Below are 11,309 nucleotides of genomic sequence, written 5' to 3'. Positions count from 1 at the left end.
TTATCCTATCTTAAAAAAACAAATGTACAACTCTTATATAGGGATTTACTTGGCAAGTCAAATGAAGAACTACAAATGCCTGGAAAAATATAAGTTCTTCACCAGTGGCTAGGTGGATGTGGTACTGCACCACAAACCCTCTGCTGACATTACAGTTTTCAAGACCCAAGTCAAGTCATCATGGAGATTCACTGATAAGTTCTACAACACTTTGGTTGCTGCTAAGAAAACTGGAGAGTTTGAAGCAGCTACACAAGTCATGCACCAACCAGGATCTGTACCTAGAACAAAGTCTCTATCAAAAAGGTTGAGGCTGACATGGTGAAGAACATTCAGCTCGATACAGACAAAACAAAATGAAAGATGGGAGTCAGAAAAACAGTATAGGGCAGACAACATTAATTGAAATGTTGTCTGCCACTTGAGGACTTCCAATTAGTTTCAGCACTTTTATGGGTTATACAGATTATTTCAGGCCAAAGCCATGGTTTGAAGAAATAGAAGGAATAGAAGAAGAAACCAAAGTCCAGGTAGAATATGCATCTTGGCAACAGAGTTGGGAGGGTGATGGACACATCCACAGAATGGGTACTTTGGTAGAGACTTTGTTTGAAAACCAGCTAACATGTCTAGGCATTGTTTGGGGTAGGGATCATGAGAAAGAGGCGAAATGTATAAGTACGTCCTAGGCCTAACAACCACACGTACAGCACAAACTTCAATCACCATATCAAATGAGATACAACCCAAAAGGGCTTCAAAGTTCTGAAAGCAGGCTTCAGAGTGTGCAAAGACAAGTCCTACATTGGTGTAAGCTGTGATGTATGCACATCTTGTTACTGCTGTGGGAAAGTAGTGGTTGAAGCAAAGTGTCCCTTGAAGTGGGCCTGTGATATTTCACCTGATCACTGGCCCACAGACAAGACAGGGCATCTGGACACTTTGTCATTGAGGATCAACCTCAGCTACTACACCCAGGTAAAACAACAAGTAACGCTTTGCTACATTTTCTGTTTGTGGCAGTGTGGGTGGCTGTGGGAGGAGGCTCTGCTGTACTTTTTTATATTACAGGTACAGCTGCAGATGTATGAATGCAAAACAGGTTATGCAGACTTCATCATCTGGCAAACGATCATCTTCCATGTCCAACGAGACTAAGATTTAATCTGTAAGGGAGTGGACACAATCAACCATTTCCAGGGCGAGGTATGTCTACCCTCAGCTGGCAGGAACCTCAGTCCCAGAAACAGCAGGATTTTAAGGTACAGCTCACTTTGTTCAGAGACTGCAAATACATTGTCTGTCATGTTATATATTCCATGCAAACATAGTGAAACCCGAATCAACAATGAATCACAGATGTTTCATTTATCATTTCAGGAGATTGAGGAGTCCACAGACACAAAACAGGAACTTCAGATAAAATGGACAAAATGTAAAACACTGCATTACAGTCATATGAAAATAATTAACATTTAAACATATAATTTATTATATATGTAAATATTTTTGTTAAGTATGAGGTGCATGCCAACTGAATTTATCAGCAATGATTTGTTTGCAATCTCAGGAGACTGAGGTGAAGTCCAAAGACAAAGCAATACCATAAACAGAGCAGGAACTTCAGGTAGAACATAGCATTCAAAACACTGCATTGCAGTCATATTGAAATGCATTTATAGTTCATATCTGTTTTATGTAGCATCTGCAGTTAGGTATGGTTAGGTTAGGTCCATGACAAGAGAATTCATCCCAAATTATTTATTTACATTCACAGGAGACTGAGGTGGAGTCCACAGTCAATGCAGGGTGGAGAGCAGTACAGAAAGGTAGATTTTGGAAGATGAGGGAGCAAATAGTTGTCACAAGACTGACTATGATGTGATTTAGTCTGAGCTGCTGCTATTCATGAGTAATGTGTGTGATACCCGGGTCACATTTACTGTAAGTTGTAGCCAGTTGTTCATTTGAGCTGCCACAGTAAGTACTCAGTTACAGTGACTCAAACAGAAAAGCGAGCAGGACTGATGAACTGATTTAACTTACATACACATCCTCCTGTCTGTTTTTATTGGACACAATGCTACCTGACATGATGATCAAGGCAGCACACATTTACTATCTTGTCCTGTTCTCTATCTCAGGGACTTTACAAATCCAACGGGAAGTCGCCCATCCAGGATGTGGATATGTTCAGGACACTAATCAAGCATTCTGTGAAATACCAATAAGTCTTTCTAAAATCTTTTGAAGCATAAAACTCAACATAGTTTCACCCTTGTTATTTTTATAGCACTGTTATACAAATGGGTAAAGTCATACATTGTGCTGTGTTTTTGAAATTAAGTTAATGTAGGAGTTTCAAAGAAAATGTTAATCATTTTATGTACCATCAGATTGGTATATCAAATAGTAATCCTTTCTGCAGAACTACACATAATAAAATATTTGACTGTAGTCCACTTCTTATAACTAGTATAAGATTTTTTCATGTGGAAAAAATAAAAGAATAAAACATGGTTAGCATTAAAAATCTACAATTCCAATTAATGATGAATTACATATTTCTTTACCTATCTTTAAGGGCCTTTGGATGTTCAATTCTGATTTCAAAGCAATCAATATTTGATGTAAGGGGAGGAAATTCGTCACTGGTGGTATGGTTTGTGTGACCATATGAGCAATCCCTGTCAGGCCAGTGAATGTGATGAAGGTGATCTTTTCATACAGAAGATTCAGACAACATTGGAATATGTTGTGGACGGTAGACTGTCATTGATCCAGTGTTTGGCTCAGCAAAGAAACTGATAGATTCTGGTGTATCTTGAGCAAACAAAGGTAAAGCTGGTCCATAATAAACAATCAAAAAACCTTGGGTGGTGACTTGATGAACTGAACAAGGTAACAATAAAGACAGTCAAATAATGCCCAGCTGAGCCCAGTTATGGCCCTGCACGCACTGTTGTTACCTTGAACAGCAGTGCAGCATCTCGTTCTCTTCCGGCCTCATCTATCTCCCTTCTTGCACCATTTCTCTATCTCTATCTTGGCTATCTCTACGGCAATTACAACCTGCTCCCTGCGTGAAACTGGCCTGTCGCTTGGTGCACCATCTTCAGTGAGCTTGGTGAGTGAAGCCTCAGTGGGAGAAGCTTCTGTGGGGACCCTTGTTTGCTAACAGGACCTTGTTATCAACACCAGCATCTCTTTTCTTGACCTTTTTGGAGCACTATAACTTTGCTATGCCTTCTGTCAATTACAGCTGATGTGGAAAAATAGTATTTGTCATAATTTAGATGCTTTGTAGTCATTTACACATTGAATCCTGAAGCAAGTAGTGTAAGTGTAAGCCAAATGCAGATGCTGTTTTGAAGTGTTGTGATGGCACTTTATTACAATGCAATGCTTCTCAAAGCAGTAAAAAACTAGCCTGGGTATACCCATGCTCTCATTCGAGTGAGATTCTACTTCGCTCTGAAATGTATCATGGCCACCATGGCCAGACAAAATCTTCGCCTGAGATAGGGAACCAATCACAGAACGGGGAGGCGGGCTCAAGACAATGACGACCGTAGAGCGACTCTGTTTACATCCAGCATGGCGGCCACAGAGATGCAGCAACCATTCAAAGCAGCAGTAGATTGTGTGCTAAATAAATTGGAAGGCAAGTTCACTTTGAAAATAGAACAAAAACTTGCGCTACATGATTTTTCCTTCATAAAAAGGATGCGTTTGCGCTGCTCCCTACAGGCTCTGAATATGTCATCGTGTATCGTTGATATGATTGGCTGTACATTTGTCCAGTAGTGTACAGAAGCATTTGATCGACATTTGTTTATCCCGCCTCAAATAGGAGGAAATGAACAGCTCCTCCCCGGATCCTACCTCAATCTCACATGAGATTGAGATGCAGTCTGGCATTAGCCAAGCTAGTAAAAAACAACATTAACCACTTAACGCACGTTGTTCCGTCTACGGGACGGGACGGATGTTAGGAGGTAGCCACAAGTTCTTCTGGATGTTTTAAACACCAACCCTTAAACATATATATTCATGCCATACATCGTTGGAAAGCTTAGATTGTCCTGATTCATTCAAGACCACTCACGATTTATATGGTTGCTCACAGCCGTAATAGTATTAGCGATTAGCTTGGCTAGCCACTCAGCTAAGTAAGAAAAGCTATAATGCCTACATACCTTCAAAGTCTTCCCTTTATCCACAGCGTTCATCTTATGACTCAGGACTTTCTGTACAGCTCGCCAAATATCCATTCTTGTGAAATAGGAAATCCGTTTCCATAAAACCGAAATACTTTCTTCAATATGTCCATGTATTTAGTCCAACACGTAACGTAATAACACAAATAACAAACCATATACAGTCCGTTTACGTCATTTCCTGACCTGCACGTCCATCTCAGAGTACAAGTGACTAGATGTTTACGACCGTGAGCCTCTTCTGCTTCTGCCGACACCACACACAAGCCAATCGGTGTTTAGGATTAGGCAGTACATGTCTCCAAAGCCAATGAGGACATGTGACCGACAACAATGACGACATGGCTTTGATTGACTGCTGTTCTAGCCTATGGAAATATTTGGTGAAATGAAGTTGATAACCTTTTAGCCAATAGTCAGAGGTTTCCAACGGTGTATGACACCAGAGACATTATAATAAGCCTTAGAAGGACTTTGATGACACTAAGCTATCATGTTTGGCTGTTCATAAACAAATAAACAAACTCCAAGCGTAACCGGCATGCGCCCTGTGCGTAAAAGAGTTGAACCATATATCATTACGCACACGGCATTTTGGTACACGGTTGGTTCTTCTTCGTCTTCTTCTTAACATATGACTTATACCAAAATAAACAGATAGATAGATAGATAGATAGATAGATAGATAGATAGATAGATAGATAGATAGATATGGCCAAACAAACAAATATGGTTATATGTAATAATAATAATAATAATATTATTAATAATAATAATAATATGGCGTCAGCTTTCATTAGAGACCAAGATTTTGATTGTAGGCAAAGGGGATGTGAAGTTATAGGTGTTTGACTGCGGTTATACAGCTTTGGTAACCAAGTGTCCATTTGGAGTCTCCAAAAAGGACCTGAGGAAAACGCATGGACATACCTGTTGAAAAATAATTCTGAAAAATTCATCTTTTGGTCTTTTGACTCCAAATTTGGACTGCATGAAGCCAAGACCTGTGGCTGTGGCCTCATTGTGTTTATATCTCGCTGAGAGGTCCCTGAATGTCTTTACACATGTCATTGTAAAGGCAAACCTATGGGTGAGTAAACAACCCCATCATTGTAACCTCTGCCACTCTTTGTCAGTAAGTCACAGAATCACACAGACACTTTTACAAGAATCCTGAGAGTGTTTCCTTTCCAATGATACCAGACACATCTCTGAGTCTAACTATGTGGGATCTGTGCTGCTCACAACTTGGGCATGTTGTTTAGGCATAAAAAACAGGGGCGTCTGTTAAGTGGTTAAAAGACCCAATAGCAAAATGGATTTCCAAAAATCAAATTCATAATCACTCTATACATCTATATACCACTATAATTCAGAAACCTCAATATCAACACTTTTGGGTAATATTGGAAGTAACTCCAGTGACCTGTTGAAATGAGGTCTGTGGAGAGACAAGGAGGAGACCAGACCTTTCTGTTTATCTCTGTTGTATTAATTTGGCAGTAGAAAGGATACAATGGCTTTCTATTGACTAGAAAAACTTCCTCGCTCTTCTTTTTTTGATATTGCTCTTGCCACATGGACCGAATTTGGCTAATTCAATCAAATTAACAGTGGGCTGGCAAAAGGCATTCTGAGAAATATAGGAAATCACTGGAGGAAATATTGCAGTGCAACCTTTTTGTTTTATGAGCAAAGCGATGCCTAAACTTGTGACAAATCATCACAGGTTGTACATCACAACAAGTTGTAATTAGTTCAAGAAAAATAATTACTTTTTTTCACTTATTTTATCTGAATAAGTTTGTATTTGCCAAGTATTTGAGAAGAAAGTTTCACAAGAACATACATTTGCATTACAGAAATAGGTTTTCATCTGCGTCCTATCTTCTTTTAATTATGTCTCAACCTCTTAGATTATCATTTTATTAGAAATATCATTATCCAAAAATAGCACACTGATCATAAGAAACCATCAACAGTTGGAGGGTGAATTTTGTCAAATATGTCTCACTATAGGGAGACACAATTTTACCTTCAACTAGTTTTGATAGATAACGACTCCCCGAAAAGTGAAAGCAGTTCTTACATCTTCTCATTTCATTAAACAATCATTTATAATTTTGATTTTAAATTGATATGACATTAAGCAGACCTTTTTAACCCTTTCTCACAAAGCAAAAGACTGCTTTTACAAAAGAATACAGAGGGGGGAGAAGGAAGGAAGTGATTGCTAAGAGCTGGAACAGGTCCCACGTCTCTCTTAGAAGCCAATGAGCTCTGATAGAGAAATTCCAACAAACCGACTGATTGGTGCTGCAAAGGATGCCATTCAATTAGAAATGAACATGTGAATGGAACGCTTCTGAGAGGGATCTGGAGTGATGAAAAATACAGGTTTGGCATGATTGAGCTCAAACCTGTTTGGGAATTGCACGCGCTCATGTGTGTGAGTGTGTGTGTGTATGTACTTTCCATGATAGGATAGGGGCTTCGTTAGGGTAATTACAGCTTTGCTATGTAAATAAGCCTGTCATAGAGGAGAGAGACACACCCACCTCTTTTTCAGACCCAATTAACCTAACTCCCCTGGAATTTACATACCTAACAATCTACAGCACACACACGTGTACACACATATAAAAATCCATCCCAACACAGCATGCACACTTCTATGCACTTAATTAATGTGTAAATATACTTATCCACACATTCTTACATGCACCAAACTTTCTCTTTCCACACAGTTTTAGACACCAGGCAGCACTGCATTGGTGCATAATATAGACTTGAGTACATACGTGTGTATTTGATTCTGACTGAAGAGTAAGACTACAGCCAGGTGATATCTGTATGCATAAAGCATCACCCCAGGCTAACTGGCTGCTAGAGCTGTGGTGAGCAGCATCTATCATCTCAGGCCACTGATGAATGTCTGTCCTGAGTGGCTCTGTGGTGTAGTGAGGGGAGCACAGGGAGCATGAAATGACTCATGGTGGAAGGAGAAAGGGGGAGGAGGGAGGAGGAGGAGGAGGAGGAAGAGTAGGAGATGGGAGGGGCAGAGGAGAGGAGGAGGAAAGGACAGATGTAGAAAAGGCAAGGGAGGAGGGTGTAAAGGAGAAGATAGACGATGAGAGAGAAGAAGGACAAGAATGCAGAAGATGGACAAAGACTGAGAGAAGAGGGAGAGAACGTGGAGCAGAGAATATTGAACGAGGCCGAGGAAGAATGGAGGGATTTAGATGCAGGTAGAAGAAGAGTGAGGGTACAGAGGAAGCTTCAAGGAGAGGCAGGAATGAAGAAGAGGGATGAAGAGTCAGAAGGAACAGCATTGAAAAGAAGAAGGGTGGAGAAGCATGAACACAGCACAGGCAAGAGCAAGAAGGGGAAGGGGGAGGAGAGACAGAGATAGAGATGAAGGATGTGGGTGCACAAGGAAGAACAGAGGGAGATGGTGGAGAGAAGGCAGGAAAGTGGGTCAGAAGAGAGGACGATGATGTGGAAGAGAAGGAAGAAGAGAGTGATGAGGCGAGATGGAGAGAGAGATACCAGAGGGAGACACAAGTGAGGGATTGAGAAAGGATGGGATGGAGAGGGGGATGATAATGGTTTGGAAGCTTGGAGGGCAGTGTTTCCAGGTCCTGAAAACTAAGATGACAAAAATTGTTAGGGAGAACTATCCAGAGTATCCAAAAATGAGTTTGCCACTTAAAATATATAAATGTGTGCCAAAGGTTAGGACACAATGTGCATCCAAAGTGTAAAAGCTCGAAGATAACCATACAGAATGAAACAGTATTAAACTTAAACCAAAAAGTGTTTTAAAATACAGTCACAAAGGCTTTATAAGAGGCTGTGAGTGGTAAGAGTGGCTGCCTCATGAGATCTGCAGAGATGTGATTAAATGGCAGAATCAGGGGTCAGGATTTTCTGTAGTACATTACTGACCATTATTGCATAATCAGGATGGTTTCAAACTAGCTCCATAACATGGAAAATTCTGAAACTTAAAGGGGCTATGTCTTACTTTTTGTGATTTTCAGTTTTTACATTATTATGTTATGTTATTTCTATGTTAAGCATTGTCAGAGTACAATACTACATAAGGGGTGCAGTACAGTATTTAAAAATGATCCCTGAAAGTCAAAAGCCAGGGCTTCATCCTGATCTGAAAGCTTTGTTTGCAAAGTTACTTCTACTTCCTACTCTTGATGACATCACTATGGGTTGTTGCATTGTCCACTCACCTATTTTGGATCAGATTCGAGCTTGAACATGTACGACTGTATTTGAGAAGTTTCTATTTTGAGTAAAGAACAAGAAAAAAGAAGTGAAATTCTACTACTACTCCTTGTTTATGCTGAAAATCTGCCAAAACAGACATATCGGAGTCAGGCCTTAAAGAAACAGGAGCTAAAACGGCTTCTTTCAGACAGAGGCTGAACTGAGGGATTGTATAGAGGGCCAGTATAAGATAAATGCAGAGTTTTTGTTTGTTTTTTTAACTGTAAATCATATTCCAGAACAGGCACTGAATAAAACATATACACCTGGAAATGTGCATGATACGTCCCCTTTAAACTATGACGTCAAAATTATTGTACATTTAAGAATCATTCAATTGAACATGGTACTAAGGGCTAAGCTATTGGACAAATAGGATATTCATCATTCACCTGGCAAAACTGTTGTGTGGTTAGATGGGAGGATGGAAAGCATGTGAAAGAAAAACAGAACATTGCTCATATGCATTTGATAAAACAGGGGAAAAAGAGGGAAAGACAAAGTACACAATGATGGTGTTTGTGTTATTTAGCGCAAAGGAGAAAGAGCCAGTGCTCCTGGGGATCGTTGGGATCTTGGATTGATATTCTTGCTATAATGAGACAGTGATAGAGTTTGTAGTCTAGAGCTTAAAAGATCTTCACTTTCATCACTTACACCATCACCTTCTATCCTTCCTGTCCACATCAAGCCAGCAAAATTTGAAAATGCCTCTTTTGGTCTGCACTTTGGTCTTCATCTACATTAAGTCTGCATTTTTACACGTGAAAACTGAGCCTCCTGAAAACAGTGTCCTGAGTAGAGTGTTGCCGGGGAAAAGAGCTCTTAGTAAATTATGACACAGGTCTGGTTGAGGGCTGTGTGGCAGCGAAGTTAAGATACCAACCTTCTGTCGCCTCTAACCCTCCTTAATTCCTTATTCTGATTCAGTAAGTATAGCACACATTGCACAATACAACATTCATCAGTCATTACGGTGTATTTGTGTTAATCTAGTCAGATTCTGAGATCATAAATCATATAAATATTTGATTTATATATGGATGTAGTAGTACAAAAATGACTCTATAACTGAGCCAGAAATCACTATTTATGCTTGCTCAGTTGTCTGACACAAGAAACCGAAAAATATGTAAAGGAGAGCAACTAAACTGTGGGTTCAGCTGTATTTAAACATAATATAGAGGAGGTTGGAGGGCAGGAGACTGAATGGAGGTTTAACCAGCTTAGACTGGACAGAGTATAACCAGGCTGTGTCTGTCCCACGCCTTGCTGTTGGCTGTGATGCACAGTTTGGTTGTTTGCCGACCAAAACAGGACAAAGAAGAAGAGATTTTCCCATTGTTTATGCATTTCAGCGTGGATGGAAATCTTTACAAAAATGTTGTTGTGGAAGTATTTCACACTTCTACTTTTTATGGCCTAGTATGGGCATTCTTTGAAACACATGCAAAAGCATTTTTCATTTTGTACATATTTTGTAGAGCTATATATTATTGTACTGTGCATCACTTGTAAAATCATATTTCTTTATATCTATTGCATTTTTCAGTGCATCAGTGCTGCTATATGTTACACATATTAGTTTGCCAAGGACAGTTCTTCCTGTTTAGAAAAATTATGCTTTTTACTCGAGTTTGCTCTCTATTTTCTTACTCTGTTATTCATCCTGTCTTTGATATTATGTCAGCTCATCATGAGGTGTTTGTGTGCCCTACCACACACATACAGATATGTATTTTCTCTCTCTCTCTTTCTCTCTTCCCCTCTCTCTCTGTCTCTCTCTCTCTCACACTCACACACACACACGCGCGTGCACACACACATGCGCTTGTCTCCACACACACACACACACACACACACACACACACACACACACACACACACACACACGCACCAGCGTGCACACAAACACACATGCACACAGACAGTCAGCTGTGCCCTTCCCACAGCTAGTAGCACGAAAACAGAACACACTGCCTGTCCCTGCCGTACACACATATACACACACATATGCACACACAAACTCTGCAACTGCCCTCTACACACTCTTAAAGGGACATGACACAGAATCACACATAGCTACAACCAACAGCATACCTGGACACTAAATAAGTGAATATATAATAGCCGTATCATCGTGTATTATATCAGTCTTTATTGAACAGATTATTCAGCTGAACATAACACTAACAGAACCAGAGCAGGATGTGATCATCAGAAATGGTTTGGGAGTGGCTGATATATTAAGAATTGAATTATTATGTTAATTATTTTACACTAAGGTACCCAAACAGGTATTTTAATATATCAAGAGAAATTTTGTTTTAATTAATTATTTATTGTGATTTGCTGACATTATTACTGTTGGTTCATCAAAGTATCAATGTGCAAGTGTTTATAGCTTGAATGAAATGTGTACTCTATCTGAGAGACATGTTTACATTTACTGTCTCGAAATTGAAACATTTGTTCTTCTGTTCTTCAGTAAAAACAGAAACCATTGGAGCCACAAAGGAAACTGTCAAAACTGTAAGTTCCAAATGATTACAAGTCAATAAGTAAGAACAAAAACTGAACAATATGGACAACAGAGTAATCTTTTTGTCCATATTGTTTAATTTATCTGTAGGTAGCTGTTATGCATCCCAAAACTTCTAAATCTTCTTCTGAGAACACCTAAAATAGATATATTTTGTGACTCCAGACCATGTACACACTGGCAGAATTAATTCTGTTCTTTCTGCAGCTGTCCTTATAAATGTAATGATAGACAAATATGAGAACAATGAAAGTCCTAAGGCC

This window comes from Scomber japonicus, chromosome 16 (assembly GCF_027409825.1).
Source record: "Scomber japonicus isolate fScoJap1 chromosome 16, fScoJap1.pri, whole genome shotgun sequence".
Lineage (NCBI taxonomy): Eukaryota > Metazoa > Chordata > Actinopteri > Scombriformes > Scombridae > Scomber > Scomber japonicus.
The sequence above is the reverse complement of the archived record's forward strand: the minus strand, read 5'-3'. Positions refer to the sequence as shown.